This window comes from Melanotaenia boesemani, chromosome 1, assembly GCF_017639745.1.
Source record: "Melanotaenia boesemani isolate fMelBoe1 chromosome 1, fMelBoe1.pri, whole genome shotgun sequence".
Classification (NCBI taxonomy): Eukaryota; Metazoa; Chordata; class Actinopteri; order Atheriniformes; family Melanotaeniidae; genus Melanotaenia; species Melanotaenia boesemani.
Window position 1 is genome coordinate 4,465,590 of NC_055682.1, and position 27,785 is coordinate 4,493,374.

The 27,785-nt window shown below is 40.1% G+C and overlaps 1 protein-coding gene across 1 annotated transcript in view; it reads left to right on the forward strand.

The window, feature by feature from the left end:
- The window catches only part of large2 (LARGE xylosyl- and glucuronyltransferase 2), a 111,964-nt gene that overhangs the window by 24,521 nt on the left and 59,658 nt on the right, over positions 1 to 27,785 (forward strand). Inside the window, exon 2 of the mRNA XM_041983583.1 lies at positions 19,783 to 19,885. The gene's annotated coding sequence lies outside the window, so the exon portion shown is untranslated. The remainder of the gene's footprint in view (positions 1 to 19,782; positions 19,886 to 27,785) is intronic.

The following is a 27,785-nucleotide window of genomic DNA, read 5'->3' on the forward strand; positions in this document are numbered from 1 at the left end:
CCCGAGCATGTTGGCCCATTAATCTGGTTCAGGTGTTGCTGCAGGAAACATCCAAAACCTGCAGGGCAGTAGCCCTCGAGGGCAGACTTTGGATACCCCTGGTTTAGAGGCTGTCAGATGAGTAAATAAGACGGTGTGTGTCTGAAATTATGAGGAGGTTATAGATAGTGTTCGATGTTTACATCTCACTGAGTAAATGTTTGGATTTTTAGTGACTCCGCTTGATTTAACAGTGATAAGTTTTTACAGTGAAGTCTAAAGGTCTAAAATGGTCTGAGTTCTGCTTCAAGGCTGCTCTAAGTAGTGGTCTGGATCCCAGGGGAGGACCAGTCACTCTCCCTGTCTGTATCCATCTCGCCTCTCCTCGTCAGCCCTACTGGAAGTGAACTTTGCACCCAGCATGCCTTTATTGTCCCGGTGATTGAGAGCTCGGCTCCTGAGTCCAGACGGACAGCTGATGACGGCTCAGCTCCAGACGATGTGTTTGTCTGAGATGCGGCGTCTGCAGCAGCACTGCTTTTTCTTTGTTTCCTCTCTTGACAAGTGAGGTTGACATTTGACAACCGGCTGATATGAATGCCTGCTGAGGATTTCCTGTTATCCCTCACATGGATCTGTGAGAGGGGAGAGAAACATTAGATGTCTGATACATTTTAACCTTCGGACATTAAAACAATTTGGGAAATTAGATGGAACGCTAATTAGTACTCAGGTAAAGTGTATGACGATACCTGAGAAAGATGCTCAAACGCTGCAAGGTGAAAGTCCTCTACTACTCTCCTTTATTCTTCTGTCCTGATCTGTTTGTGAGCAGGATGCTTAAAGGGTTTATTTGGAGGATTTGTATCCCAGAGGCTCAGTTGTTATTTGGTCTGAAGGAGACGTCTGGTGGTTTAAAAAGTTTTTAGCCCAACAATGAGTTTTAGTTTGAGGATTGTTACAGTTGACCTTGACAAGGTTGACTATTTTTCAAAACTGGATGCAGTTAATTTAACTTTGCCGTGAAAAAAAAGGTTGTTTCACATGTTAAATTTATTTCTATAAAGTGGATGCTTACATCTTGGTCAGTTAACATTTTTGTTTTATGCTTTATGAAATTAAAGCTTTTCAGTTTCCAATGATCAAATCTGAGACGTCCGACTGGGCTGAAATGCACCACCAGGCGGAGATTTTTAAGATCTTCTCCGAACTGCTTCTCCGAACTTATGAAAATGTGAGAGAAAATGAAATATACAGTGTTGACTGGGATGAATCCTCTCTCTGCTGCCAGTTTTCACAGCATGCTGAAACCCTGAATGCCGTCTAACCTTTAGAGAGGGGTCAGCCGGGACATCGTTTAACAAGCTGAAAGACCAAAATCTAGAAGTATGTAAAACTCTAAATATCATGTTGGAAACACAAAACCTAGAAATTCATAAAAGCATAACAAAACAAATTTCTTTAAGCTTGGCCAAAATAAATTCATAAACTTGGTGATTTTTTTTAATTTTTTTTTATTATGTTTAATTTTCCCGTGACAGCAGTGACGCTTCTTTGGTGTGACTTACAAATCATTCACAATTGAAAGGTTTCCTGTGTCACTTCTGTCCAAAATTAGCTTCTCTCACTGAAGTAATCCCAAATTCAGATTTTAAAACAGCACTCGTAAAAATCTTTGTTTTTGGACACCTGATGTTAAAAATTCTAAATGTCAGGCTGTTTGTTGGTGTTAATTTTTTTACGTCTGTTATTTGACTGAACTGCCTTATCTTTTTTAATCTTTGCTCAAATTTACTTAAAACATCTGTTCAGGTCACCTAAAATGAATGAAAGGCTTCATTAACAGAAAGTTTTATAATGAGCATCAGTTTTGAGTCATCCCGGGCAGTTTGAGCCACATTACCCTTTAATCCTAACTGGCCCTTAAGGCCCTTCATGCTTGATGCAGAAGACGGACACGCAGACGACGGGCAGGTTCGTCAAACGTTGCCACCCCCGTACTTCCATGCGTCTTTTACGTTTCCATGGGTAATAAGTCAGTTTGTGGGCAGTGCCGAGTTCAGAGTTCAGTTCCTTGTTGTTCTGCATCATCTTTTTCCTGTTTCTCTTCTTCTTCTCTGGTTTGTTCCTTTCGTGGGTTGCGTATTAGCTCAACTCTGCCCCTGCGATTTCCGGCGGTATTGCTCTGTCGTCTGCATCAAGCGATGGATAACTAAGCTTCCTGAAAACATACCAAATTATGGGCGTAACTGATGCAGAAGCTGTCCTATACAGCTGTGCTTTTAAGGCATCTGAGTGCCTGGAGTCTTTGTTAGTCTGGTGTTATCCTAAAACACTTGTTATTGTAAACATTTTTAATTTTTCTTTTTTATTGTTGGAATGTATTCAGGCATAAGAACAAACAATATGAACCTTAGTTTTGTTTGGGTATGTCTTTATAGGTGGTTTTTTCTGAAATTATGCGGAGGGTAATGCTCCCCCAAACTGATACTAGTTTTTTTTGTCTGTTGCTTAATTATTAGTTGGAAAAATAAAAAGAAACCAGGTCCTGAAACTTTACTAAGTTCTTTTCCATTTGAAGAAAAGCACTTCAGTAGACATTTAAATGGGTGATTAAACAACAGTTTCGGTAAGAAATTAAACATTTTCAGTTATTTCTTCTGCTGCTATGACATGCAAACTTTGTTATCGATTAATGAATGAAAGTATCACCGCAGCTACTACACAGAGGAACATTCATGTTTGTACTTAAAGTCTTGTTTTAAGGATATCCACATTTATCCAACCAGATTATTATACATTTTTTTTCCTAATATGCTTTTTTAACTGAGTTGTACAGATTATAGGTCACAATGTCTTCACTATGTGGAAGATGAGGCACAATTTCCAGCCGTGTGTTGTCATCTACTGCTAAATGCTACTAAGAAATGATTGACTGAATCTTTATTCTCCTTAAAGCTACCCAATATCAGTCTCTACAACCATTACAGCTTTACTTTTACCTAGTTACACATAATCCCCTTTTGAGGTGCCCTGTATAACCCAGTTTCATCGACATGCTGCTGAACAAGTGACCCTGTGATACCTGCTGCCTCTCTAATCTTTAAACAATTGTGATGTGAATGTAAGCCCTGATTAGACCCTGAAAGGAGGCAAAGCTGAGTTATCCTCAGCTGAAATAGGACCAATAAATAATCGACATAAAGGGACACGAGCGCAATATTTTTATAGTGTTCCTCTCAGAAGGCGTGGGTGTTTTTGTGATGTATAGCAGCGCAAAGAGCAGCAGCAGTGAAATTCTGTTCTCCAGCTGATGCTGAGAGGATGCTGAGTCAGCATGGAGATGTGACTGAAGGAAGTGAGGGGGCAGAGAGAGGCTGTTAAATGTTTCAGGAAGGTTGGGCAGCTCTCTGTGGGGCTACGTCTCTCCGTTCAGAGGCAGCAGGGCCGAAGCTTCAGAGGCTGAGAGGCAAATAAAGCATGTTTTTACACACACAGTGAAACAAGGGCAAGGTTTCTCAAAAAGCATCCAGGGTCTTACAAGATCTGAACCAGTAGAACGGGGCTAAGATTATTTTAGCCTAAAAGTGATTTTGGGAAGCCTGGCTGAGGATTCTCCTAGAAACCAGGCCACAGAGGGAATTAGACGACTCGTTTGTATGCACTGTAGTGACCTACTAACTGGAGAATCCACATACACACATCTGGAACCAGATTTTTCAGCTTTTTAGAGGAAAAAGATGAAAATTCCTATTTAGTAGAGATTTTCTGAGAGTGATGCGGATGATGAATTAGATGGCTCTAATGATCATAAAATGTTTGTTGAATTACTCAAACTGATGCAGAGATACTGAACCACTCGGCACTTTGACATAAATGATAAATAATAATGAATATCTTCTTATTTCATGAAGGTTTGTATCATCCAGTGAAATGAACTTTCACTCCAGGGCTTTCTTCTCCAACACTGCTAAGGATTTCTGCTGATGCTGAGAGCTAATCTATCTGATAACCGGCCTCTTTATTCAGCTCAACTTTATTTATGGAGCCCTTTATCAAGCACATAAGAGGGGCTCACACTGCTTTACAGAGATAAAACAAACAAACAAACAAAAACTTTGGGTCTGAAAACTACAGGCTCAGTCTTCCATTCTGATCCTGCAAATTGTAGGAATCACAAGGAGGCCAGTGCTCTGGAAATGGAGATTTCACAGCAGTTGATGGGGAACAATGAGATTATTAATATAAAATGGGTCTAAACCATTAAGGGCTTTTTATGCAATAAGAAGATTTTTATAATCTTCTCTAAATTTTACAGGGAGCCACTGAAGGCATGCTAAAACTGGAGAGATATGATGAAACTTAGCTGTGTCGGTCAGCACTTTGCCTCAGAGTCCTGCAACAACTCATTGGTTTGAAGAGAAGAATTTATCAGTAGTGAAAAAGAGGCACCATCAGGACCAGCACAGGTACAAGACCAAGACCATCAGGTCAGAAGCAATGAAGAGCTTAGTTATAACGTTGACTAATGTGGCTTTAGTGCTCTCTGTGTTCTGTTTGATGAGGTGCAGGGGTGGGGGTTATTATTACTCATCTTATTCTACATCAGGACGCTGTTAAAAAGCATGCACTGATTTGCTTCTTCATCACGTTGAGTGTAAAGCTCGTTACATAGTCCACAGGAAGAGAGAACCTTGTTCTTGTTGTTGAGGCTGCAAGAATGAGAATAAAGTTTGTTTTGTTTTGGCTCCTCGCCGTGTTGCGCTCCAAGGCCGGCGCACAGTTCCAGGAGGGTTGCCCTGAAGTGGCTGATGAGCCAGTTGATGTGCCAGTAAAGCCTCTCTAATAAAGATAAGCTAATACAGATAAATAAATTTTTTAAATCAATACTATAAAAATAAACCAATATTTAAAATGATCACATTTTTTTTAGAGTAGGTACGTTTGTGGTGACATCACTTCCTGTCATTGTAAAACATTCAGTGTTTGTTGAACATAGCGTTGCCCACGGTCTGAAGTCTCAGTTAGACGAGCAGTCTGGCTGGTCAGTTTGGGATTGTGTGTTTCTGGATTTTTGTATCTTTTGTATCTGAACAACTACGACGTCTCCTACTTCTCATTTGTTTGCGCTCTAAAATGTTCAGCAGATGGATCATTTCTTCGTCTGTTTCCACGATCTCTGGAAGACACTGCACCATGTCGGCTGGAACTGAAGCGAACCACTGAAGAAACTCCGCCCTATGGATTTTCTAGCCCTATTGCCCCCTGCAGATCCAGAAACTGTAACATGATGCTGCCAGCCTACGCTCAAGTACATACGAACATTTCATCTGCGTCAGCTACGCAGACCGGATGCAGACGCCGCCTGAGAATATCTCCAGCTTTAGTGTCAGCTGCTAATGTGAGAGGTGATAAGCTGCTAAATAGTTTACAGGTAAATCTAATCCAGTGGTGAATTAAAAAAAGAAAATCTGAATTTGGCTTTGTCTCAGAAAGAGAAGCAATGTTGGTCTCAATATCGTATCAATATTTGGACCGAACCGCCCACCACTAGTCACTGAATCGATATTGGATTAATTAAATTTGAATCGATTCAAATCGATTAGTCGATTTTTTTTAACCCAGCTCTACTAGCGATGCTGTCTGCCTGCACACCAGGACATAAGAGCTAAGTACCTGCAGGTAAAACTTTTCTTCTCTCACAAACACATGTGCGAACATAACTGCAGGTATTCTCTGTGTTTTTGTGGATCTCTGTGTGGGATGTAGCACAGATCCTTCTGCTGCTGTGGTTGTTATCTCCTGTTTGTGTTGCGATTGAAGCTCCCTCGTTATTCTCTCTGTGCTGACGGAGGGCGTTGCCGTATCGATCGGAAAGCGACGTGCGGCTAATGAACCTGACGAGATATGATCTGCTGCTCAGCTCAAAAGAGAAAACTTGAAAAATCGCATGATGGGGCAAAGATGAAAAGAGATTCAAGGGTTTAGAGCTCTATGTAAAAGTGGGAGCATGAACCCTAAATCCATGTCATACATGATTCAGGATCCATTAAGGCTCCTGAACCGAGTGAACTGGCAGCTATGACAGCTGGAGAGGCAGTCATGAAGAGGATGTAGATATGGATGTTACCTCCTTATGTCTGTGTGTGTAAAATAAAACTTATAGAGACAAGAAACACAGACGATTCCTGCTTCATCAGGCTGTTAGAGGGGCAACTTTAAACCTTAACCTCTTAAGCCCGACAGACCCACCGGTGGGTCCAACAGGTGTAAACACAAGTTCATGTGTGTAAAACAGTTACTTTAGTGATGTAAGGATATTTTATTTATAATGTGTCTTAAAGAAGAATACTTAATGCCACTAAATCAACTCTCCAAGTGCATTTGGTCAACAAAGAATTTGTTTAATAACAATTTTAAAATACGTATGCCACAAACAACAGCGCCACCATAACCAGTAACACCCGAAACAAAATGCAACACAACGCGTGGTCCGTTCACTCCACCCAAACATATTGGGTATCAAATGAAACTAGAAAAGCTGCACTTTCATATGATACCAAGCATAAAAAGATATTCGCCAAGCACCTCACGTCAGTCTCAAAACAAACACAAAGCTAACCTTCGCATATCACAGCAGCCTTATCAGACAGCATGTTTATCACCAAATACACCAAATCCCAAAGCTATTCTCACAAACAGCAATATTTTTTTATTTCCTTACCTTTTTGTGGTCATTTTCAGTCTATCCACATTGTTCTTCGACCAAAACTCACAGCGTAGTAATCCATTATGGTGAAACTGCGTCATGCGCTAACATGTCATATGCTCCCATTCACAGCCATTTTGTTGTCTTGTTGTGGGTCTTGGCAGTGTAAATAAAGTTTGGTCGAATTCTACATCTTATAAGCTTTCCGACGATATCTTACACTTGAACGACACTTTATCTGTCAGGTATAAATGCTTGTGCGTAAACAAAGGAGCATCATTGCCATTTTGCTGCAGTTACGCACATGGGCGCACCGGAAAGAGCGAATATCGAACAGCGTTCATTTCTTTGCTTCATTTAGACTTTTTATCCATTTAGAACGAAGAATAAAAGCCATGAACATGTCCAAGAAATTACAAAAAACCAAATACACCGCGTTAGAAGTTCTGGAGGAAATACAGACACAGCACAAGTTGGCACAGTTTGCGTATCCAAGTGGCCAAATGGAGAGTCTGCCTGGTCCTATCCACACTAAAACCTGCATAAAAACTATGAGCTTTGTTCTATTCTCATGAAACTTTGTACAGTTGTAGTCAAGGAGTTGCTGAATGCATGCAGTGGAATGATTTCTGTCATGTTTTCATCTGTGTCAAAAAAAAAAAAAATAGGTGATAATTTTTTTATTTTTACCTATAGTTTATCACAATTTGCACAGGCATATTAACATTCACAATGTTTCTGACACTGGATTTATATTCCACAGGGTCTTACCTATCCATTGAGACCAAGGTTATGTATATTGACCTGAAAATTACAGAGTTATTGTTGATTTAATTTGGGTAGGTCTGTTCATGCGAACTACACCTCCAAAACCCTCGGGTTCAAGGGATTAGGTCACTGATACTCACTTCGGTCCTACGAGGGCCGCAATCCAGCAGGTTTTCCATGTATCCCTGCACCAACACACCTGAGTCAAATTAGGTGGCTCTAACAGCCAATCAGGTTCTACACAATGACTCATTAATTTGACTCAGGTGTGTTGGTGCAGGGATACATGGAAAACCTGCTGGATTGCGGCCCTCGTAGGACCGAAGTGAGTATCAGTGGATTAGGTCATGAGTGACTTTCATGTTACTGCTGACTGATTCAGACTCACCAAGACAGCAAACACCCTCCTGCAGAGACTTTTAAGCTTATGTAGTTAAACATTAATCTAATAATATCTGAATATCTGGAGTCACATTTCCCCACAGAAATGAAGTCTAATCCTATAAATAACTTTTCGACACGGACCAACAGAAATCTTGTTTCTTTTTAGAGTTGAACTGGACTTGAAATGGACTTTTAAGCAAAACCGCTATTACTAAATACCATAAGGTGATGCTTTTGTATGTCGGAAGCTAAAAGGAATTAAAGCCACAGTTTAGATGAAAGCAAGCGAGAAGTGCGTTATTAAAGATAGATTAAAGACTCGACCAGACTTGCAGCATTTCATTGGACATGCTGATCTGCAGCCCTCGGGCTCTGGCTGCAGTCTGTCCACTTTCATTTTAAACTCTGTTCATGTTTCCAGCATCAGCACACCAGTAGGTCAAAACTCATGAACTCATGCTCTGCAGCCAAATTCTGCACAAACTCTCCTCTTTTCCTTTTTTAAACCACAGAAGTTTCACTTTCCAAAAATGCAGAAAACATCATTCATGAAAGTTACTGAAACATTTCTCCAAGATGCAACAGCTGTAACTCTTTAAAAACGGAGCAACTTCCAGAAGTTCCCTAATAGCATAACTCCGTTTAAACTGCCCTAAAATAAAAATCATAATTTTTTTTTAGCTGAAAGCGAAGACTCTTGTCTCTCAAGGCCTCACATTGTTACGAGTCGATGACATTATAAGGTTACTCTACATGCGGTGAACAGTGGTGATGAACACATGAAGTCGTTGGAGAGAATGAGCGTAGCAGCGGTGAGAGAGAAAGAATATTGCAGTCTGCAGTTTATAGTGAAGCGTTATAGTTTTAGCCGGGTTTTCAGTGGATTTTACCACATTTAGTCAGTAGTTTTCACATAGAAAGTTGCACATTTTTACCATAGTTCTTCAGCAAGTTTTGCATAGTTTCTTGCTTGTTTTTGGCACATTAGTATTTTTCATCTTAGTTTAAACCAGTAAAGGTTAGATAAGTCTTAACATAGCTCCCGTTTTTACTGCACATCCGGAGTCGCTGGTGCAGAGGAAATCTCGGCGGAGCTGGTGACGGAGCTGTGGTGAACTTTACTCTACAGTCCTGGCATTTTATGAACCTGCACTCTGTACATAAAACATAGCTTCAGAAATAAATAAATAAATAAATAAATAAAACAGGATATAGTTCAAATAACTTCCTAACTATTTAATATTTTAGTATTTTGGTTCAGTGTTTCTATTTATTTAGCAACACAAACCAATTAAAAATACTCCATCAAATGACACAACAGTGGAAAAAAATGCCCTTCAGTGAATCAAAACGCCTCTGTACTCTGCTCTTAATAAGGACTGTGTCTCAAAAAGGCCGTTGCAATAACCTGTAGAGTGTAAAAAATCATTTATTTTGGTACATTTAGAAATGTTTTTAAACACTGAGGGTTGTGTGAATTTTCCAAATTATGATGAAAAAATCTAATTGTTGTGTATTTTTTTTAATTTAATGGCATAATTTCAACACTTTTCTAACTCATTATTGCCCATTGCTTTTTATAAACTTTTAGCTGAAGTTCAGATCATAGAAATATGAAACACTTGAGGAAACTCCAAGAAATGACACCACAATGCACAAAAATAGCAGCGTAGACACAGGCTGTTGCAGTTTTTAAAGGGTTGAGCTGAAAATGCTTCTCATGGATGCAGCCTGCATCTAATTCTGCTTATTTTTCATCATTGATTAGATGTGGATCTGATTGACAGGAAGGAGACTGTAATGTGATGCAGTACCAATATAGAAACACTCAACAGTGAAATCAAACCTTCTTCATGATGGATCACATTCCTCTCATTGAGTTCGTCTTTGATTTATTTTTAACCACTAAAAGACAGCGAACAGAGGAAAGCAGTTTGTTCAAATGAGTGGAAATGAGCTCAGATGATCGTCTTAAACTGCCTCTAAAAAGTAATAAATCACAAAAATAATCATTTTGGTTACAATGACCACAAAGAGCTAAATCATTGTAAGCATCTGATCTTTTAGATCAACGCGTGGATGTAATTGTTGGACAGGAACGTGTTGACGGAGGAAAACAGTCATTGAATTTGAACATTGAACATTTCAACACAAGTGAATAGCCGTCGTCATGCCAACGGGGAGAAAGCAGCAGCATGAAATACATTCATTGAACTGCTGAAGAAGTGAATCGTATTGACATTAATGCATTGTCCATAGCTCTTGATAAATAAAGGGAAGATTCTTCAGAAGTGGAAACTGTCATTATTCTCCTGTTTGCCGCAGCCTGAGTAATTATTGACTTATTTCTCTTCCATCCTCATGAGACTTTCATCCATATTGCACAGCTAATAAAGCCCAAAGTGTTTTTCTCTAAAACCTGAGGGGCTGGAAATTGAATAATGACATGTTCAGTTAGAATTTGCTCCACTGATGATCAACCCTTTAACCCCCAATCAGCTGTTGTATTCATGTGCTGACATCCTGTTTCCTCCTTTTGTTAGTTCCTGCTCTGTGGAGCTTCGAAGAGCAAAGTGCTGATTGACGAGGTTAATCTTTGTACAGGTGTGAGGAGGGTGTGTGTGTTCAGCTTGTGTACACATCCAGGCTGCGTGTCAGATTTCACGTGCACACTGATGTGTGAGTTTAACACTGCTGTGTGAACCCGTGCTTCAGTTTCTGTGTTTACATTGGCCACAGTTACATGATGTTTTTTAATTCAGAATTAATTATTCAGAATGAAATAATTCGGAATTAAAGTATTCTCCTTTGTGTTTACATGGAAATTGCAACTCTGAATAGATGGAAGACACTTTTAATCACCTTTTTTTCAATTCCGCTTCAGATCTGGAGGTTGGGAAAGGTTCTGATTGGACAGGGGGCGGACGTGATGTATTTATTTCTACCGGAAACTGGACTTTGTTTTCTTCCGGTACTCCAGTACTGCTTAATTCACTTTCACAGACCAAAAGTTTCCACTATAACCTCTAAAGGAGGAAACAGCTTGCTGCTGTACTGAAGAGTGAAACAATAATTATTAGATTAGTATTAGATGTTTATGACATAAAACTCTCCCTTATTTCCTCCAAAACCACCTTACTTCTTGGTGTAATAGATTTAACAAGGTGGTGGAAACCTTCCTCAGAGGTTTTCTTCATATTGACATGACAGCATCACACAGTTGCTGCAGGTTTGTCGGCTGCATCCATGATGAGAATCTCCCGTTCCACCACATCCCAAAGCTGCTCTACTGGACTGAGATCTGGTGGCTGTGGAGGCCGTTGGAGTCCAGTGAACTCATCGTCATGTTCTAGAAAGCAGGTGGAGATGATCTGAGCTTTGTGACATAGTGCATTATCCTGCTGGAAGTAGCATCAGAAGATGCTCCACTGTGGTCATAAAGGGATGGACATGGTCAGCAACAATACTCAGGTAGGCTGTGGTGGTTAAACCAGACCACGTTGGTACTAAGGGGCCAGAAGTGGGCCAACACCATCACAGCAGAAGAAGCCTGAAGCTTTGATCCAAGGCAGGATGGATCCAGGTTTTCATGTTGTAGAGCCCAGTTTGTTTAATTTCCTCCTCTGGAGTGAACGTTACTGACTCCATATTTCCTGATGAGTTTTCATATTCTCTGTTTCCGCCTTCATCACTGTAGCTTGCCATCTCTCTTTCCTCCAGTCCTCTACCTTCTCCATAACATGAGCTCACTGCGATGCTCTGTAGAAACAGCATGTGGCTATATTGTCACAGCGTGAAGACCTCTGTGGGATATTTTCTGTTTTTGTTTTAGATATGAGCACTGGTTTAAATCTAAAAGTAAATTTTAAAAAATGAAAGTTGGCCAACATTTTGCTGTTAAACTGGCTCCATATCCTGAACTGGTGAAGAGGAGAGGGTGAACTTAAATCCGAGTGACGGCTGACTCAGCCTGGGATATTTGGGAGCTGAAGAGGGTGTAATGAAGCATGGAGCAATGCTCTGATAACCTCATTATTCCAAAATGCCCCATTGAGTCAGGCGTCGGTGGAGCTGACGGAGAGCGTGCGAGTTGATTGGCCACTCGTGCGTTCGGTGTCCGGACCAGATCTTTGCTGCTGCTTGTGAAGGAAGTTCGCTTTGCTGAAAATATTAGAGAACTTTTTCATATTAAATGCAGCTCTTCCAGATTTTCAGTTGCATTTTCCTCCTCTGTCAGAGCCCTGAGCAGACTCTTAACTGTGGAAAAAGGGTTTTAATAGCAGTGGATGTTGAATCTTTGTGGAAAATCAGCCTAAAATCATCACTCTCTTTTATAATGCCTCAATATTTTAGCCTCAGGGAAGAAAAATGTCACTCAGCTACCTTGCCTTTCTTTTATTGCTGTATGCCTAGCAGAAGAGGAAGTAAAGTTAAAGCTTTTAACCCCCCTCATCTTCCCCATCCTCACTCTCCTACCTCCAACAAAAGCCAGACTCCCTCCCCAGGTCCCCAAACTCATCTGAAAATCCTTCTTATCTCAGTTTCTCCTGCTTGGTTTTCCACCCAGCAGCAGAGTTCTTTACTGTTTGAGCTGCAATGAGAATTCAAGGATCCAAAGCCAAATTCAGCCCAACATCTAACCTGAGTGAGCGTGTTCACACCAAACCTGATGTAAATCTAACAGAATCATCATGATGCTTCTCTGGTTTGAGGACATGCCTTCTACAGATTACAGTTATTAAAGAGTCCAGATTGAATTTATTTCATTTAATTCCTGATTAAATTTGTGGTCTGTTAGAACAGCTTTGATGTTCTACAACATTATTTTTCTCCTTTTTATATAAAGTGTTGGGAATTAAGGCCTCTTGGGGGGTTGAGGAATAATATTATGGCCTAAATTAATCACATCACATCAGGATAATAAAGTGAAGTCTTAAACTTTTGAGGGGACAAACCGCCATAGTCATCTTTCACTCTTCAACTGAAGATCCATAAGGGAACACCCATCTAGACTTTCTGTCAATATTAATTTAAAATCATCTACTTCTTGAAAAAGATTTGATTAAGTGGAAACAGAAATTATCTCCATGTTTCAGACGAGTTTATTTCTTCTAAACCAAGTGTTGTTGTGTTGGAAAAATCCCTAAATCTCACTTTCTGTTTTATTTTAAAGGTTTATTTCAAACTTTTATGAAGTCAGAGTACAACAAAGATAAATGCGTTTTCATGTTGACATAAAACGTGTCAGCGACCACTAAACCAAACATAAAAATAGTTATCAAACATAACCAATAAAGAGCCTGACTGAAAGATGTCAGACTGGTTCAGATGAATCACAAACAGGCTGGAGTTTGATTCACCATTGTTTTTTTTTCTAAATGTTAACAATCACAATTTTCATCTCTCTTTTTGAGAGTGTACATTATCATGATCTCCTCCACTGTCACTTGGATGCGAACTCTGAACTCTACACTGCCCTCTAGTGGATGCATTTCCTAACAACCATGTAATGGATGCATGGAAATATGAGGGCAGGCTTTTGGCCTCAAAAAATGTTACACCACATGGGTGATCATGCAGGTCTGTGGTAGAGCACCAGTTCAATGTTTGGTGCTTTGAGGGAAAGTAACTGCACCTTTTGTTGGTTTTCAGAGATAATCTGCCTCATCCAAGAGGTTTTCTCTCTTCTAACTGCTGGGGGAAATCAAGGTGGATTGTTAGGATCATTGTCACCTGTGTGTCCCAGTGTAGCCAAACTGTTAAGCTAAACAGAGTTTAAATTTGAACTCAGACATAAAAAGTCTCCACAGGCCTTTGTAGAGAGGTGTTTTATGGGTAAGAGGCATAGAAACACAGTGGAGATAATGTGTACACTCCCCAAAGCTCAGAATTACTTGTAGACCTGCACAGAAGGTCACATTAAGAACAAGATCCTTTGAGACTCAAATAGAAAGTCGAGTGTTCATTTGTTACTGAGGCAAATCTGAAGTTGTCAAATGTTGATTATGCACTGTGCCACCAGGGAATGGTGGCATAAGCCAGCAGTTTTCAAACTGGGGTTGCAAGATAATTTTAGGGGATCACCAGATAATTGTAAAAAATTTATACCCTACATTTATCAAATAAATTTGGGATTTTTACCAGGGCTGTCAAAATTAAAATGAAAAGATAAATCTTTAACATTTGCACCTTAACTTTTAACTAGTGCAGGGCAACGATTCAAATTTTTAATTGAATATTTGCATTGCTACGTGCAAAATGTCTCTTTCCCTTAAAAGAAGGCCTACAGCTATATGAAGAAAATGCAGTAAGTTTTGGTTTACAAACACGACATCAGGGGTCTCCAACTTGCAACTCTGGAGCTACGAGTGTCTCTCTGGACCTTCAACAACGCCTCTAAATACGTGGCTAAAATATTTTTTTAAATCTATCTTTCTTGTCATTAGGTTGGAAACCAGGGACTTTATTTATTTATTTTTCATGTTTACATCATTTTCCACAAATATCTACATTCCTTAGAAGAAAGTCTGTCTATCCTCTTTTTTAAAAAAGGTTGTATGTTTTTCTTTATTTTAAAGATTTATTTTAATGGAAATAAAAATGTGGTTGTTCAAAAATGACAAATATTCTATGGTGGCTCTTCATTAAAATATATATTAAGCTGCCTTTTTAAAAAAGTCTTGTCACATTTGCGGCTCTAAAGTAGTTTTATTTATCAGAGCTGAGGGAAAAATGACTCTTTGGATTGGAAAGGCTGCAGACCCCTGAACTAAACACATACACAGATTTATCAGCAGTTTTCTCTTTAAACAGCAACAGTTAAAATATTTCTTCATATATATTTATAAAATCAAATATTTATGACAAAGAAGGATAAAATGTTCAGGATTTACTAACTAAAAGGTAAAAAGTCAGCAGGATGTCGATAGAGGTTGGAACGAAGACTCTGTGGCTGCATCTTGCTGAAATCTTTCTTGTCATCTTAAATGATGTGTGATTTGGACTCGCCGGCAGGTCCAGCGTCCCTAGAGTGTTAAAACTGTTCTTGTTCAGTTTATAAAGAATAATCTTTTTTTTAATCTTAGCAAACGTAGGTTGCATCCGTGAATTGTTCTCTGTAAGCTCTGTTCTGTAAGAATTAATGGAGGCTCTGTTATTGTGGCTTTAAGTTCTGAGATCACAGGTTTTTCCAAATTTAAACCAGAATCTTGAACAACGGTTGTTTTTCTTCTTCATCCATCCTGGTTTTCTCCAGAAAAGAGACGCTCCTTATCCCGGCCTTAATCCTTATCATCGTCATCTGTAATGAGGTCAGAAGTAGTAGGTTTAGGTAGTAGTAGCAGGTAAACTTGCAGCCAGTTTGCAGAGTTAGCAGAAAATGTGATTTGAAGCTGACGTTAAAGAAGATAACAGAAGAACTTTGACTTAAGAACAGCTATGTGGATGACGTTGGCTCTCTGGAATCTGTTTGTTGTGCTGATTTTGCAGATATCCCTCTTGATATATTTGGATATTTTGCAGTTTTTCAAACAGCTGCACCAGCAGTGTGATCACAGATGCTTGAGCCTCTTTGGAGTTTTGTCATTTGTGTTGTGTGGCTTTGAAAAGTTGCACATCAAAGTGCTCAGTGCCAGACCTCCTCCATAGCTTTAAAAAAAAGATGCTAATTGGGCTCAGCTTGTGTTGGTGATGGTAATGCAGTCACTTCAGATTAAAGCCTCTATTTAACTTGAGTTCTCAGTGTTTTCATGGTTTCCTCTTGTGCTCCTGACTGGTTTAAGAGTCTAAGAAGTTAAAAATGTAGAAGGAGAAAGAACATCTGAGTTTTGTTGAGCTGGAGAGACGAGTCCACAATAAAATAAGCAGTAAGAGCTCCAAATCCGACTGGAGGATGATGGAGAAAATAACAGTAATTATGGGAATGTTTGATCAGTTCATCTGATGCAGCCATTTTATCAGGTCCACCTGATTGGACCCATTTTTCTTTCAGAGCTGCCGTAATTCATGGTGTGATAGATTAAACAAGGTACTGGAAACATTCCTCAGAGGTTTGGTACTAAGGGGCCCAAAGTGGGCCAAGAAAATATCCCCCACACGTTGATCCAAGATCCATGTTTTCATGATGTTTCCACCAAATTCTGAGCCTAGCATCTGCATGTGGAGCTGAAATGGAGAATCATCAGACCAGCAACAGTGTTGGTGAGTCTGTGTAAACTGTAGCCTCAGTTTCCTGTTCTTAGCTGACAGCAGTGGCCTTTCTACTTTCTGTCATCTCCAACCAGTCGGCCAATTCTCCGCTGACCTCTGACACCAACAAGACATTTTGGTACAAACAACTGCTGCTCACTGGATATTTTTTTGTTGTTGTTGTTTTAAAAACAGTTAATTGGAACAACAGAACATAAATCCCATCATCTGCTCACGAGTGAGGGTGTGATTTGAAGAAAGTTCAAATGCTTTTGTCGCTTCTCCATATTTCTGCCCTTAAATCTTGATTGTTGAGCATAAAGCAGTTATTCTGCTGTTGTTGATCACACGGTGTAACAGTATGGAGGAGGATCAGAGTCTGAAAACTAGGACTGCTGTTTATTTATCATTAAACTCTACCACTGCGACCTGAGGAGATTATTATTGTGCTGTTGGTAAAAATGTGTGTACGCTTGTAGGTGGCTTTTATGAACGTGGTGTGCAAACCAGACTTTATAATTTGGTTTTGTGCTTCACCGAATGTCCAACATGCTGAGCACATGAAGAATTCATTTAAAATTAGGAGAAAAAATGTGCTAAATTTAACCAAAACACATTCAAATCACAGTTATATAATGAATATTTGCAGACTTTAAGCTGTACTGTGAGGATATTTGCACTCAAAAACCATAAGAAGGGTCATGTTTCCTCCTTTGTAAAACTTTGCCAGACTGCACTTGTCATCTTTTTGTTTGCGGGTTTTTCTCTCTTTAGTTGTGTCTTCAGGAAATGAAACGCAGCTTGAAGTTGGGATGCGTGACTCAGTAAACATACTGCCCTTTCAGTAGGCTGTACTTCTTACCTTCTAAATCTTCCACCCTGACAGCCGTGATCTCTTTCAGCTGTAAAAAGGAATGGTTTTCAGAATACAGACACATTTTGGTCAAGCAGATCTTCGGGCTTTAAGAATAAAAAACTGAGGGACTGACTTGAAGACCAGAAGATGTTTTACGCTTATATTAAACGTGTTCTGTATGTTGTTTTCTTGTTTCTAGTCTCTGTGATGTATGTCATGTTTGTTAATTTTGCACCCAAGAAGAGTAGCTGCTGCATTATCTCCAGCTAAATAAAGAAATTAAGACTGCATCCATGGGACAGTTGAAGCTATTCCAACATGTCTGTGATGAATTGTCTTTACTGCCGAGTGTTTCTGCAGGATTTAGGATTTAATGTTGAAAGTGTGCCGTTAACGGCGCTGATCTGCAGCTTACGTGGGCCCCGCCGTTAATTGGAGCTGCAGAATTATGTCTGTTTTAAACCATAAGAAACAATCAGATTAGTGAAGTGCATGTAAACAAGTCTGAATCTCCCCTGATTCTGTTTACTGCCAACTAAAACATAAAGACAAAGAAATTACCCATCTCACACTGAGCCGGCCCCCTCCTCCTTACCCCCGGGCCATATGAAGCAGCTTTAATGGCTGCTGTTGTTTCACACTACGAGCCAATCTGGCTGTGCTCCTGCAGCCTTCACTGGGATGCTGATGCACAAACAACAGCAGCACTCAAGCTACCAGCAGCAGTAAAAAACATCCTGGGACCCCCTGTGGTTCAGGATGATTCCAACCCCCCCACATCCTCCTTGATGCAGATGCAGATTAGGACTGCTGGCGTGAGAGGTGATTGTTTGTCACAGGCTGTGGCTCAGATCAGGCTCCGGGGCCGAATTTCTCAGAGTTTCTGACGGGCATGGCATTGCCTCCCTCTGCTGCAGAGAGGAACCGCCATCTGGATGGAGCACAGGCAGCGCCATGGAGGATGAAATCAAGACAAGACTTTTTTTTTTCTTGTTTTTTTTTTACCCCCAACTTCATCCACTCTTCCCATCTGCCTCCATATCCCCCCATGAGCCTCCCTACATAGTATTCCCTTCCTAAAAGTCAGCCATAATGAGCTCTGCCTGCAGACTTCGAATCCAGTTTCAAACAACACTTGTTACACTAATAACGAGATGTTTTGATCCCAGTAAATCTGTCTGATTGCTTTTGGATTATGCACCAATTTCACTGCAATCAGGCTTGTCCATTAGCTGTTTCTCCAACAAGGAGATTTTCAGAATGGGAGAATAATGTGATTGTTGCTGTTTGCAAGTTACTGTTTGTTGGGGAATTAAACCACAAAAGAAGGTACGTAGAAGTAACTCAGTGTTGGTGCAGATCAGGATCTGTAAAGTACAGCATTGGCGTTGATGGAGGACGAGCTCCCCAAGTATCCTCTGAGATTGTTGTAGTGAGGAAAATAATCTGAAATATTCAAGTCTATTCATTTTAGCTTTATTTATATTGTGCCAATTCATGAGTCTTCTCAAAGCACCTTTAAAAAGATACAGTGGCCCTCAAAGACCAGAATTTCCAATCCCTGATCTAAAGCATGGACTGAAGTTGGCCGTCACTGTATAAACTGTCGATGTTGCTACACAGTTCAACCACAAGAATAGCATTTCTAGGAGTCCTACTGGAAGTACACCGTTTATTCAGAAGTATTAGTAAATAAATGGCAGTTTTGACCTATCTGGTTTATGTTTTGTTTTTTTTTTAATGTCTTTGGTGATGTTTGTAAAAACGGTTCTTTCTTGGGTTTCACTGAATTGTTCTAGACAAGAACTACCAACTCCAGACCTCTTGGTTCAGTGTCCTGCAGGTTTTAGATGTCTCCCTGTTGCAACACACCTGATTCAAATGACATGGTTCTCTAAAACTTGTGAAATTCTGCACTGCATGTTTTAGATGTTTCTGCACTTTAACAAACCTGGATGTAAACCTGAATGGCTCATTATCAGGTTTGGGATGAACATGGGTACTTCAGTTAATCTGAATCAGGTGTGTTGGAGTTGGGTCTAGTGGATAGCGAAGCACATGAAGGTGGTTCCATGGAAACCTGCTGCACAGCAACAACCTTTGCAACCCAGAAAGGCCAGAAACACACTGCAGCTCCTCTCAGGACACCAAAGCTCACCCACCTCTGTTGCACATCACCGATGATGAACCAGGCTATGGAAATCCTCTCCATAGCAGTGTTGGGGCCCAGCAAGAAGCCCTGCTACTTAATGCTAAATTTTAAGGCCACTACTCTTTATGTAACATTCCATGCATCCACTTTGAATCATGGAAAAAGAAAAAGGGGGAAATTGCTGATGCCCCATGGTTGACCTTTTAATACATCAGCATTTGAGGCATTGCGACCACTTCAGCTGTTGACTTAGTGTGAGTGTGGTCAGTTCTGTCTACGTTTTTTCTTGAATTTTACGTTTGTCTATCAGATCATTGAACAAACTAAACCAAATATCATCATCTGTGACTATGAGAACAGGAAGTAGTGGATTCATGCAGGCAGTGATGGTCTCCATGAGAAAATATCACATTCCTATGAATGCAGCTTGACTGACAGGAGACACGTGATGCAGGAACACAGCGATGGTGACGGCAACAAAAACAAAACAAACATAAACAAAGAATATTTTAAAATGTTATCCTAATAATAAGAGGAAAGGGGAGCTCTGTTTGATTTGATCCTCCCTTCCTTTGATTGATTGATATTCAGCAGTTTTTGTCTCAACAGAAAACTATATTTTCTTTATTTTTTGAGAATAAATATGTATTTGCTGTCATTTGTACAAGTTCTGTGCTGATGTGTAATCTTTGTCCTGTCACACAGCTGCTGTCATCTAATGTTTTGTTTTTTGTCTTATTTTTATAGCCTGGATTTTCTACTGGAATTTTCTATTAAACACACGGACAGACTGAGGAGTCTCTGTCACCCCCCACCAGTTTTCCCGCCGGGATTTACATTAGCAGATCTGGTAAGGAGTATGTTCTTTCTGTAAATTGGCATTCAAGCCATTAAGGTGTGTTCTCCCAGGGGGTAATTGTATTTTATGGCTTTTCTTTGTATCTTGTTCTTTCTTCTCTGCTTCAGAAGCTCTAAAACCTTCAGTGGAAATTATTTGTATGTGCTTGAAGCCCTTTTGGGTACAGATTTAGCTGCACAGCATGGAGTCTCATTCAGAGGAGTAAGCTCTCTAAGAGCAGGACCACAGACAGATCAATACTGCAGAAGTAAAAGAGTGCAGGTTTTCCATAACAACAGATGTTTTTGTTTAGTTTTGTGAATCACTGTACACATATTTAAGCAGATTCTTTGAGGTGGAATTAAGATTCAGAAGGTCAGATCTAAGAGTGTTGATTAATGTCCTGTTTCCACTAAACGTACGTGTGTTTGTTTCGTAATATCTGGACTATGCCCTCTAGTGTTCAACTGATCCAGATATTTGGAGCAGAAAACCTGAATGTTTAGTTTTAACTCTCGGGATGGACAGCAAAGTTTTCCCAGATGATCTCAGAAGTCAGAGACTCATATAGCATCAGCAGCCTTGGCTGACAAATAATAATCTCACATGACTGACTGAAGTCTCCTCTGATATGATATAATATCCTAGATACTCCCAGAAATGAAAGTAGTTCCTAAAGACTATCTCTCTCCATTTTTCTTTTATGGATGTCATAGTAGATCCTCCTTGAGGTTTGTTTTTACAGTGAATTACAGCTACCTTTCTTGCATGCACAGGAAGATTAGAAATGCTTCTCCTTCTCTGACCAGCAATCTAAACCCACAAAATGTTCAGTTTATAATAAGATTGCTCAAATCAAAGCATTAGATAATCCAATTTGATAAGCTGTAACAACAAAGTTTTGGATATTTGCTTAAAATGTGCCGAAAATAATAAGATAACTGATGAGTTATTTATCTTTCGACTGAATAATACTGCACAGTGCCACCAACTTTGGCCACCTGCTATCAGATAGCAGAATACCTTCTAGGTGGAAAAGGTCTCCAGTATGTTGCTTGTTAATGAGAAGGCCACCAGCCATGACGTCTGCAGGAGGGCTTCCAGCTGCAGTGTTGACACCTCCAATTTGTTCAGGTCGCTGAACTGTCGAGCTGTGGGTCTGGAAAACAGTCTGACAAACCAATAAAAAAGCTTCTTGAACCCTCCCTTCCTCAGAATAAGAACCCCTGGATTAGCACACCTGTGGGGACTTTCAGGCTTAATTGCAAGTGTTTTCGATCTAACGAGAAAAAAATCTTCTTACGACTGATTGTTCTGTTAAATACACTCATGGTTAACTAACTCACATTATCAGGTACACCAGTTCAATTAGTTGTTAAGACAAATATCTAATCAGCCAATCACATGGCAGCAACTTCAAACTGAGCATCAGAATGAGGAAGAAAGTGAATTTAAGTGACTTTGAACGTGGCATGGTTGTTGGTCTGAGTATTTCAGAAACTGCTGATCTACTGAGATTTTCACCCACTTACTGCAGCAGAGGACCACACAGGGTGCCTTCCTGTCAGCTAAGAACAGAGGCTGCATTTCACACAGACTCACCAAAACTGGACATCCATCCATCTTCTATACCTGTTATTCCAATTCAGGGAACAACGGGTTATATTCCATCAACCCTCTTCCTTCTTTTTGAGGTCCAGTCAGCAGCTTGGTGGCAGGACGGCGGTTCAACTTTACTCATCGTGGAAACAGGAGCGGTGGGCTTCAGTAGTTTGATCCTGGCAAGTTAAAAGAGGCAGCGATCGAGTGATCCCACCTTCATCAGCCTGCTGTGGGTCAGTTAGAGTTTGAGAATAAATGACCTATGAAGTCTTTCCAATATGAGGATCTTCCAGTGCGCTGTCCGCTGCATCACAACACAAAGCAGTTGGTTGAGTTAACTGATGAATTATTTTCTTTTCATTTATTTGATTGCCTGACGGACAGAAAACAGGATTTTAGCAGCAACAAGGTGATTCCCAAAGAGCTGTTCGCTGGAAACCTGGCATATCTCAGCATGGAGGCAGAAACTGGACACGTGGAGGACAAAAGAAGAAGAGTCGGGACTAAAAACTATCTACAGCAGATGAACAGGATCTAAAGAATTAGGAACAAATCCAGGAAAGACCTGAATCAGGACCTGAGAGATGCATCTGGACCTTCAGCAGATGAACAGGATCTGAAAATGATGTCCTGAAGAAATAGGAACAAATCTAGAAAAGACGTGAACCAGGACCTGAGAGATGCAACAGATCCATCTATTGCTGGCTAAAGCTTCATCAGAAATGGTCTCCATGGAAACGTACATGTCAAGAAGCCATTTTTAAGGAAAGGAAACAGAGAGAAAAGGCTGACGTATGTCACATGACACATGAACTGGACCTCAACGGGTCTGATGGAGGGATGGATGCTCCCCAAAACCAGGACCTAAACGGGTCTGATGGAGGGACGGATCCTCCCCAGAACCCCGACCTCAACGGGTCTGATGGAGGGATGGATGCTCCCCAGAACCCCGACCTCAACGGGTCTGATGGAGGGATGGATGCTCCCCAAAACCAGGACCTAAACGGGTCTGATGGAGGGACGGATCCTCCCCAGAACCCAGACCTCAACGGGTCTAATGGAGGGATGGATCCTCCCCAGAACCTGGATGCCGTCATTATTGAAGCAGTGTGAGATTATCTGGACAGAGAACTAACGAGGCAGCAACATCCATAGAAGAGCTTTGGATTTCCATTTGTTTGCACATTTCAGTAAACTGTTGCAGCTCCTGTTTTTTAAAGTATCTGAAGAAATGAGGGCTGGATCTGGACTCCTGCACAACACTGTTAACCTTTTTCATGTTTTTTGTAACTTTTCTCTGAACTTTTTGTCGGAATCTCACCACTTCCAAAATAACTGTCTTTGTCACTAAAAATGTTTGACTGCAAATTTGATCTTAATTTTTTAATTTGTTGGCCTGATGAAGTCATTTTTGGGGTTTTAGCTTTTTAAAAGCGTTTGTGTACAAGAACTCTGGAAGGAAACAATTGACCTTTTTTTTTTATCTGTTTTTTATTGAAAGTTTTGGACTGCAGCAAAGAGTTAGAAACAACCTTATAATTGTTTGGCTGCCCTTTCAGTGTATCCTGTAAAACCTTTCTGCTTCTGTGCTGGGTGCCACTTTTCTGGCAATATAAAGCTCGAAAACTGAGGCTGAACCAGAAATGTGTCCATCGGAGCCAAAACTTGAGGTTAAAAAGCCACAAAAATGTTCTGACTCTGTGTTGTTTGTTAGTGCAGGAACTGCCATTCATCGTGGTTATGTTGCAGCAGAAATGTTTAACTCTGAGTGTCTCTGAGGTCTTGTGGTTAAATCACAGTAGATCTGCACCTGCTGTGTGCAGAAATGCAACACTCGTTGATTGATGCTCTCTGCTTGCAGCTTGTAATGAGCTTTCACTCCATCTCTCTTTCCCACAAGCATCCACCTGAAAAGCTTCCTTCACATTCTCCAGTCAGAGGTGACCCATCATGGCCACAGGGCACTAACCCACAGAGTGCTCCTCTCCCACACCTAATCCCTTCACCTCTGACCTCTGCATGGCACCCAGCCTCTTATTGGACAGATAAACACAGAGGGTCATGTGATTTGCTGATGGGGTCATCTGGGCTGCTGGGAGTTTGGGGGCTTTGTATTTAATAAGTTAGCTTCCCAGCAGAGGAACCTCTGGGAGCTTTGAGGGTCTCTGTCACGGCTTTCAGGAGAAATAAAACCCCAAATCAGTAACAGACTGCATGTGCACTAACATCTAACCACAAATAGAGTTTACAGAGACATTTGAGGTGGCATAGAGATACTAGAGGGGAATTTATTTATATCGCATGTAGTTAAAAAAACACAAAAAGCAGACAGTAATAAAATTTTGCTCACTTTGTTTTTAACTTATGTTTTTCTGCCTTTTCTGCCTTGGTCTCTACAGGAAGCTCAGACATGTGAGTGTGTGAATGTGTGTGTTACTGTGTCAGAGTAAATTCACCTGAAACACAGCGGAAAATATAAATATTATCTCCTCCTAAAAGAAAAGCACCTTACTTTCAGAGAAATGCAGTTAAATAGCAGCCCAGTCCATCTATGAACGAGTAGAGTAATATCTAACGAGGAACTCTTCAAAAGTAGAAGCTAAAAAAGTGAACCTGAGCAGGTTGTTGATTGAGGTTTAGAGCTACAGCTGCATCTTTCCAAAGGAATATTCATATCTGACTTCTTTCTTTTTTAGGAAAGCCTGATTTTTTTTTGTGCTATGTGCTATCTTCATTAATTCTTCCCCAGCAAGGCATATCCTGCTATTTACACATCACAACAAATCTCACAAGCCCTCCCTTTACTGTGACTCCTAAGGTACATACACATACCAAAAGTATTCGAATAGACCTTTAGGGATGGGAATATTATTTTTGAGCACAAGCTTAAAAAAACAAGCATGGGGCTGCCATGTTGGTTTTTATGTAAATAGCTATTAATAATTATTAATAAGTTGACTATTGCAAAGGATCAGACCTGCAACAACAATCAAGTTTAAATTATAACTCTAACAGACCCCAGTGTGGTTCCTATCATCCTCCCCTCCTTCAGTTTCCTCTCTTGCAGTTTGGTTTTCTAGTTATGTCGTTTTCTTGTAGAAGAAGTCGCTGAGTGAGACATCAATAATCAGCAGCGGGATGGTACTAAACTGGAAATCTTCCACAACTCATTGGCAGGTTGTAGCAACCCGGTTTACTTTGGCTGTTTGTGGTGCTGAAAGCTGCAGGTCGATGTATTGATTTGTCAATCAGCAGCAAACAAATTGGCTCCATATCTGGTTATAAATCAACTGTCAGGTTAAAGTTCCTGAAGCATAAACAACCGTTTGCTTCTGTTGCTCCAGTTTCTACCCTCAGACATTTTAAGCAGCATATTTAGAATAAAGTTTATGTAAAGGCTAATGATTTAGTTTCCAGCAGATTTGTTGAAAGAATGATGAAGTAAAACTGAGAACTTTGCTCCATGGTGTGTGTTTTTAGTTTCAAACAAACCTGGAAAGGAAAACCTAGAAAGAATGCAGATGAGGAGAAAATCTGTGGGTGATGCCGGCAGCACTTTCAGCTCCAAACAACAGCCTCCCCTCCACCTCCCCCAGCGCCTGCTGTCCTCGTCTTCATACAGAGTAAATGATGAAGCTCTCCAGAGGAGCCATCCACTACATTTGTTATGACTGCTGGAGAAACGAGGGGAGAAGATTGAAGGAGGGAAAAGTGACGAACAAAGATTGAAAGAGACGTGTGATTCGTACAGTGAAAAGCTCTTATTAATGGATGTCTGCCACTCCTTCTCCTCACAATATCTACTATCACACACACAAAAACCACACACACACGCCCCTCCTTTCCTCGCTGTCAGGGAGATGAATCTCTTGTAGGCGAATGGAAAGAAATGGAGCTGCAGCTCTGCCGGGAAAATGAACTCACAGCTATATTTAATCATTTACCTCCACGTCTCCTTCCTCTTTCTAAATCTCAGTTTCTTTTTTTAGTTCCTTCTTGGTCTCTGGTGCCGACATTTGAACTGAGGAATCTCTACAAAAATCTCAAAATCAAATCCTGAAGCTGGCTGGAACAAACAGAATAAGTAGGAAACCCACCTCACAGCAGGCTGTTGTGTAAGCAGTGCAGAAATGAGTAAATATAGACGGATGCACCTACAGTTAAACCTCATAATCCATACCAGAGCTTCAGAGGATCATCATTGATATTTACAGTTCGGCTTAGCCAATGACAACTATGTGTGGGAGGTTTGGTAACAACATGCTGGGTCACATCCAGACCAGGTTAATGATTACTAACTTCGTGGTGGAGCTGATTGGTCAGGTATTCCTGTTTTGTTTTGTTTTTTTTTGTTTTTTTCTGCCTGTCCATCTTGGTCATCTCAGGTTTAGGCCTGATTTATGTTCCCTTTACGTAAGTAAATAAGGACTTCTGATTCAACTGTTGCCAAACTTCACTGTTCACATACATACATCACATACATACCCATGCATGCTTTACCTTGGCATGGTTGTTAGGCAACACATACACTAGGGGGCAGTGCAGAGTTAATTTTTGGGTTCCAACGTCAGTTTCGGGCATAAGGTGGAGGAAGTCATGATAATGCACGCTCTAAGAAAAAGGTATGAAAAGGCAGGGCAGTAGACCAGTGGTTCCCAAACTTATTGAGCCTCGACCCCCAAGATAACACATGCTGTTGTTCGTTGTTTGACTCCCCTGCTCTACATATAAAGTTTGAAACTGTCAGAAACTTCATTTCTGATTTTGGTGGATTTGGTTGACCACTATAACAAGGCAGCTACAATCAGCTTCTTTCACCGAGATGATGCTAAATTCAGATTTTTAATATGGCGTACTTCATTGTTTATGTGTTAGTGTTATCTTATTAAAAATAACTTGTATATTTTACAGATGAATAAAAAACAAAAACCCCAAATTTATTTAATAAATGTAGGCTATATTTTTTAACAATGATCTGTTGACCCCCTGAAATTATATTGGGACCCCCTGTTTAGGAAATGCTGCAGTAGATATTTGTGGACTGCAGCCATAAAATAAAACGCAGCTTCTTCTTCTTCTTCTTTATTCCCTATGAAAGCTACAATTCACAAAACTTCCCTGTGGTTTTTAGTGGCACTGCACTGTTTACTTCTTTAGGCGACACATCCTGAAGCTCTCTGAAAATTCATTAAATCAAGTTGATTTTATTGCGTGGAGAATTTCTGTGTTTAAACCAGAACAGGATCCGAGCTTCATGCTTCATAGTCGGGTACAGAGTCCCAGACAGCAGGTCCTCATTGATGCTGAGATAATTAGCATGAATAATTTGAATCATTAGCATGATAATTTGCACTTATATTATTTACTAACATACATCAATTCACACGTTTATTTCCAACTGAGATGAAGACAAAATATTCATTTAGCTTTAGTGATGAAGCAGCGCTTAAACTTTCTGCTGCCACAGCTGTCTGAACGTAGCACTGGACAGCTGTAGGACATAATATGTGAAATTCTTTTCTCTTACAGGCTAAACAACAAAATGTTTAGATTATTTATTGGGTAATTTGCATTTCTGTATGAAAAGCTAAACAACAAAACAACAAAAATCAATATATATTTGCAAGAAAAAGAAATTGAGAAATACAAACCAATTTTATATACATATATAAATATATATATATATATATATATATATATATATATATATATATATATATATGTATATATATACATATATAAATACGGGTTTGTTGGCACCGGTGTCCTGAGCAGACCTCAAACCAGTCAGTGTTTGAAGGCTGAAAGCAGGAGGGAGCATCTGTGAGTGCAGCGTCCACGTTTCCCGGACAGAAATAGCAGCGTGTGATTCACCACATTAACAGAAGCCAACAAAGCTCGTCGAGCACACACTCTGTGGAGGGACGAACGATCCACGATTCCATGTGTGATCTCTAACACCAGTCAGTTGGCTCCATGTTTCCTGCTGCTCCTTCTTTTCTTATGGCTTTCTTTATACAAGACTGAAGCAATTTACTATGGTGTTAATGTATATTTATAACAAAAAGAACAGATGATAAGAAGAGATATTCTATATTTATTCAGTGAAGACTGATGTGCTGGAGTTTGTAGATTTGTAGACATTGTTTTGTCCATTCCTGCTGATGCATTCCAGGAGACAATCAGTCAATCACAGGGCAGCATCTAGTCATGTAGACATGATGAAGACAACTTCCTGAAGTTCAAACTGAGCATCAGCATGAAAAAGAAACAAGATTTAAAGGGCTTTGAATGTGGCATCGTTGTTGGT